Source organism: Camelus bactrianus, chromosome 10 (genome assembly GCF_048773025.1).
Source record: "Camelus bactrianus isolate YW-2024 breed Bactrian camel chromosome 10, ASM4877302v1, whole genome shotgun sequence".
Classification (NCBI taxonomy): Eukaryota; Metazoa; Chordata; class Mammalia; order Artiodactyla; family Camelidae; genus Camelus; species Camelus bactrianus.
The window spans coordinates 30255545-30262202 of NC_133548.1; the positions used below are offsets into that span (position 1 = coordinate 30255545).

Here is a 6658-nt window from a genome sequence, read left to right on the forward strand (position 1 = left end):
ACTTGAGCACAATCTGAAGACAATTAAAATTTCAATTATTAATATACTGCATAGGGTGCTTATTTTATAACCAGGAAGTTCCTGAGGTTTGTGATGTGCCGATATAAATGTCTTATAAAAAATGGCAATGTTTGGTGGTAACCTCTTGAGCAGCAGTAATCATGTGTGATTCAGCTCTGTAACAGAAAAATCTGTGGACCTAATCATCTTTCACCAATTACAGATAACCTATATTCCAAATGGAAACTAGTGCAACAGACTTTCTTATATTTTCTTCAACCTAATATTTAGATACCCCTGGAATGTCTACCATGTTATTTATGAAATCCATGAACAACCCTTAACATTAAGTACAATATCGTCTCATTATCTGGAATGGCCATACTGTAAATACTAATTAATTGTGTCCAAGCCACATTTTTCCATTAAATATCAACATCTTAACAACTTGAGGAAATAAAGAATTACTGCAGAGTAATTATAATTCTTTCTCTGAAATGGCCTCTGTTGCCTGTCCTATGGACTGCAGCACTTTGTCAACACAGTCATTCATAGCAGAAGCATCTTTCTTCATTTTAACACTATAAATGTTTTACAGTTTTGTATACACACTCAAATATGCAATCATATGGGAGTTTGTGCCTCAAAAACATAAGTATCCTTGATCCTTGTCGGCCACAAAGACCTTTACAGCATAAACTGAAACCCAAAAAGATGGAGTTTGTTTGCTAATATTTATGGAGCAATCATCATTATATCTTCAGTTCCGACTGGGGTCTGAGTTGTATTTATTGCTGTGTTTATATTTTTAATAGCTTCTTCAAAACTCTATCTTCTGGAGTCCCAACTTCATCCTTTAGAATTCCTTATCTAAGTCTTATCTGAAGTCTTCTTTCTCTGTATACATTTTAGGAATTCAGCCATTTGTTTTACTATTCCATTGTGCTAAATGTTTAGCTATGATCTTAGTGGAATGTAGCAGTGGACCTTTTTTTCTCCTTATGATCCAATTCATAAGACTGAGAATGTTCTCTCAGCTCAGGAAATGGTTTATATAGTTGTAGATCTTCCAATGCATTATCTGGGTGAAATTCCATTACTGGATGTTCTTTTATAATAGCCCTCCTATAGCCAACTAGCCATATATCTTCTACAGATTAAAAGAGCGATTTGAGAATTCCAGAAGACATTAGCTAAATGGGGTAATGTACTTTCAGGGAGTCTGGTTGCAACTGCAGTGGTAAAGCTACAGAAAAAAGAAAAGTCATTGTTTATAAGGTTTTCTAAACTCTCTTCCACAAACTTACAGACACATTGTCATTTCATTGTAACAATTTCATGAAAACTTGAGCTTGATTCTTGCTGAGATATATATATATATATATCATATTCTTTACTATTAAAAATAAGAAAAAGTTGCTCTTTGACTTACCTCAGTGATATGATGTGACTATTCATGATACAAGATTTGTGAGACAATTTGATTATCTCACAGAATACTTGCCATATGATTTCAAAACCACATGGATTTTTCCTTTCTTAAGAATAAACCCATGAAATTAGATTATGCCTGCAGCTTTACATGAGTTCGGAATAACGGGAGAGTCTTTCCTGCAAAAAGAGATCAAATAATGTACAGTTGCCAAAGGTGGACTGTCTCTGAGAAGTCTCTGATGACTCGATGCTTTCATAAATGTAGAGTAGGCACGTGCATTTCTGAAAGATGCAGATAAAACCTTCAAAGACAGAAAACTTGAGGACTCTGATTCCTGAGAAAGCAAGTCTCTTCGCTGTGAACGGTTTTATGACATTACTGTTTACCAAGTTTCCCAGATTATAAACTCATAATATAAAACAGGAGACATTATAGTTTGCTTTATTTACCACATACAACCTGAACTTCAACACCCTGCCTGCTCTTCCTCCACATTTTACTAACCATGTCGTGTTTCTTTATCCTCATTAATCTGCTTTACTTCAGACTGCCATGATCCTCTCACCTTGAATATTGTGATAACCTCATGTCTGGTCTTCTCACTTTCATTATTATGTTTCTCCCTTACACTCTCCGTATTCGTGGGATATGTGTTCATCTTTTATATGATCTCTCTTCATTCTATCAAACCTATACTCTGCCAGCTCCCCAAATAGGATTTCTGTTCTAATCATGCTGAAAAACAGTTTTCTGAAAATACCTTTCGCACTCTAGCCTAGCACATGCGACTTCTGACTGAATGCCATTCTGCAGGGGTCACAGTACAGTGTGGTGGTTAGGAGCCAGGATTTTGGAAGCTGGATGCTTGCCTTCAAGTCCTATGTCATCCCTTCTTACCCATATGACCTTGGACAATATTTTCAAACTCTTTATCTTTCAATTTTTCATCTTGAAATGGAGATGTATTAATAACAGTAATAATAACAGTGTCACCTACCTTAAGGGTTTTTATGAGGTACAAATAAGGTAATTAATGCATGGAAAGCACTTAGTACTAGGCTGTGAATATAGTCAATGACTGATACTGTTACATGTTGTTTTATGTTGACCAATTCCAGTGTATCCCTTGTTTAAGTTCCAGTTTGCTTATTTTTTTGTTTGTTTGTTTGTTTGTGAAACCTTTTCTACCACATACCTCTACTACCAGTAGGATTATTCACTCTCTTTTTTTGTGCCAATCTTTTATATTCTGTAAATCATCTTATAACACTTGCTAACGATTGGTATGATACATCAGTCTTGCCCATTGGGCTGTGAATCTTGAAGTGAGGGCCCAGGCTTTTGTTTATTTTTCTATTCACCCTTTTCGTTATAGATAGGGCCTGTCATGAGATAAATGCTTGATAAATATGTTGAATATATAAATGAAAAATACAGTTAAGAGGGGTTTGTCAGAAAATGCTTCTGGGAGGTTCAGTAAGAATTGCTGCTCTGTAATTCTTAGGAGAATTGTTTTCCTCAAACATATGGGTGTTCTCTTTCCTAGTATTGTGAAATGAATACATAATATAGAAGAGTCCGTTTCCTTTCAATTTTAACTGAGAAGATTCTTCCCCTGTTTCCAACTAACTGACTTCTTTATTGACCCAAAAAGCCAAAAGGATTTGTTCAGCAAAAAATTCCAGATAACTTTTGGCAGTTACACACTAGGGAAGAACAATAGGAGAGATTTATATTGAAATATGTCAGATTTTTCATTCTGCTCTTATAGCTACAATCTTAGAAGCAATATTAATGACTGTTCATCAGTATTTTCTGAACCATATTGATTCCGTAAATTGAGAATGAGAGAGTAATGCTTGGTTTTATTTTTTTAGCTACAGCTGACACTTGAACAACATGGATTACATTGGTTTACTTACATGCAAATTTTTTCTTTATTTTCTTTATGTTTTCCTTAAAGCGTAGTTGATTTAAAGTATTTTATTAGTTTCAGGTGCGTAACAGTGATTCAGTATTCTTATAGATTACATTCCATTTAAACTTATAAATTAATGGCTATATTCCCTATGCTGCATAATATATTCTTGTAGCTTATTTTATACGTAGGACTTTGTGACTCTAAATTCCCCACACCTACGTTGCCCCTTCACCTTTTTCTCTTCCTGCTAGTTTGTGCTGCATATCTGTAAGTCTTTCTGTTTTGTTTTATCAGTTTGTTTCATTTTTTAGATTCCACATACAAGTGATAACATATAATATTTGTCTTTCTCTGTCTTAGTTCACTAAACATAATACCTTCTAGGTCTCCCCCATGCTGTTGATAATGGCAGAATTCCATTCTTTTTATGACTAGTAATATTTTGTTGTGTGTATAAATCACATCTTCTTCATCTGTTCATCTGTTGATGGACACTTAGGTTGCTTTCCTTTCTTGACTATTGTAAATAATGGCACTATGAACATTGGGGTACATGTATCTTTTCAAGTTAATGTTTTCATTTTCTTCAAATATATACCCGGGAGTGAAATTGCTGGATCATATGGTAGTTCTGTTTTTAGTTTTTCTGAGAAACCTCCATACCATTTTCCATAAAAGAACCTCTTCTCTAATGGCTTCAAGGAGATAGTTGCTTTTTTTTTTTCCTGATCATCTTCGAGCAACTTAAAAATAAAAACAAACTGTCTTGAGTCAAGGACATATGGGTTTATTTTCAGCCTCCAGATCATTTAACTGCCATTCAGCTCAGTCACCCTTCAAGACCATCAATATTTTATATAATTAATTTCAGTATGAACTATCAAAATATATTTGCAAATTATAGAGGGGAAACTAGTACCTCGGTTTCTGTCCCAGATTGAATATCAAATAGAACCAGAGGGTATATAGACTGGTTGCATGTAAAATCTGAATAGCTAAGTGTTGTCATAGCTAAGTGTTTGTTTCCTATGTGCTGCACAGGGAAAGGTTGTGTCCTACATCAGGATGGTGGGCATGTTGAGTTCTGTATTCCAGAGTGGTGTTGAATTTCTACTGGTATATCTGCCTTATCTCCCCATAGCTGTGTAATAATGATGAAATGTTACCTTTAATCTAAAGCACTAGGTCCTGTCCAAAACCAGGGCTGTGTTCTGTCAGCAAGTCAGGAATGCTGTGCATATGCATGTACAACTGAAAAAGAGCATGCAATAAAAATTAAGCTTGAGATCTCATTAATTTACTCCATTCAGATTATTTTATCTTTAGTCTCCAGTAAATGATTATTCGAGCAACCCTGGACTAACAGATGCCTCCCAACTCATTATCTTGATGTGTCCTGGTGTGTTCCTTGAATGCCCTGCTCCTAGTAAACCTAGTAGACATTTGCAGTAAAGACTTAAAACGGCCTTTTCCTTCAATATGTTTCCTTTCCTGTATTACTCCATCATGTAACTCAATTGTCTTTGTTACAGTTCTCTTTTTTTTGTTTGTTTGTTTCATTTAAGCTTTTAATTTATTTTTGCTGTCTGTCTCTACCATAAGAATGTAAACTCCTTGAGGGGACATTTGTTTTGTTTTTTCCATATTCCTGGAACCAAGAAGGATAATTAGCACTTAATTAGCATTAAATATTATTTTGGAATCATCAAACAAGTATCTTGAATACTACAGTGCTCAAAGTTATACAGTAAGTAAGTGGCAGAACCAGGATGGAAATCAATCTACTTATTCTGGAGCCAAGATCCTTTATCAGTATTCAATATATCATGACCTCAAAACTCAAGGTTATAGATCTGCCCTCATCCTAATTCACACTCTCCAAATGCCAAATTGTTTTACCAGTTTAGAATGAACCTGGCCTTCTAGTGGTGAGAAATTACCAGGAGTTTTCATATTTAAGGTAGAGGCACATTCTCAGAGTAGATTTGAGTCTGAGGAAGGAAAGCACTTTTTCTCTGAGCCTTGCTAATTTATAACCCAGATTAGACAGTGCCAGACTCACAGAGGGGCACCTGTCTCTTCACTCACACACTAACTGCTATGATCCTTGAATTCTCCTGGGCTGGGGCTAAGTTCAGCTATTGGGAAACATGACATCAAACAAAAAGTCATTGAACACTTTTGAAGATTTTCACTTGATTATAAGCTTAATATCAGCTTAAATTTTATGATGTTCTTAAAAGATTTAACACAAGGCTAGCTTGAATTATTAAAGGCTAGTGTGTAGACTTTTAAGTTCTATTGACATACTACATGCTGCAGGTAATATGTGGAAAACTGAGTTATCCTTTCTTGTATGGATGCATGCTAATATTTATTAAAGTCACACTGTTATCTGGATAGTACTCCATCCAGCACTGGGAAAGAAAATACTTTCCAGCACTGGGAAAATAAATATTTGTTGTTATTACATTTTACAAAGAATGTTAATTATTAATATGTCAGTTACATTGACCAATCATTTCCTACTCCACAAGGGAAGAAAATAAACACGTGATTTATTTGTCGTTTTGATTTTGCACAGCTTCAAGATAGAATATTTCTGGTATATGATCCATTGATTTTATTGATAATTAGCCTTACGACACTGTTAGAAAACTGCCAGATTATTTACATTCCAGTTTGTTGATTTGCAGATTCATTGGCAGACTGTCCATAGTTTTTTCTAGGTCCAGATCTTCCAGTGAAGTTACTAATGCATAACCACATTAAATAAAGGTTTCTACTTCATAGAGTACATTAAGGCATCTGGATGACCTCTCAGTTCTGTTTCGTGTTATCTTACCCTCCAAATCATATTCATTCTCCCCAAACTGCTAATATATTTCGGGTTTGCACTCCATATCTTATCATCTTTCTTACTTCTATTTTCATACCCATAACCTAACCAGTTACCAAATGTCAATTTTGGAAATTTATCTCAACTCCTTATTATTACACTGTTCTCACTTCTAATGTTCTTATTTCAACTGAAGTCCTACCTTGCATCCAGTTTTGTCCCCTTCCAATACACTCCCACGTGATTTTTGAATTACCCTCTCTGGAACGAGGGTCAAGAATTTCTTGTTGATTTATATTACCTGTAAAAAATAAAATCTAAACTCTTCTGTAGCAAGGCATCCAAGGCCATTTGTGACCTCCTCCAGCCTAACTTTGTGGCCTCATATCCCATCCCTTCCTGTGACTCCTTCAGTTTGTAATCCCAGCCATATACCTCACCCACACTCTAAGCTTTCCTTAAA

General features: G+C 35.1%; 1 pseudogene; it reads right to left on the reverse strand.

Moving 5' to 3' along the window:
• Positions 1 to 217: 217 nt before the first annotated feature.
• On the reverse strand, positions 218 to 1388 carry LOC105076786 (NEDD8-activating enzyme E1 regulatory subunit pseudogene; annotated as a pseudogene).
• Between the last annotated feature and the right edge of the window lie 5270 nt (positions 1389 to 6658).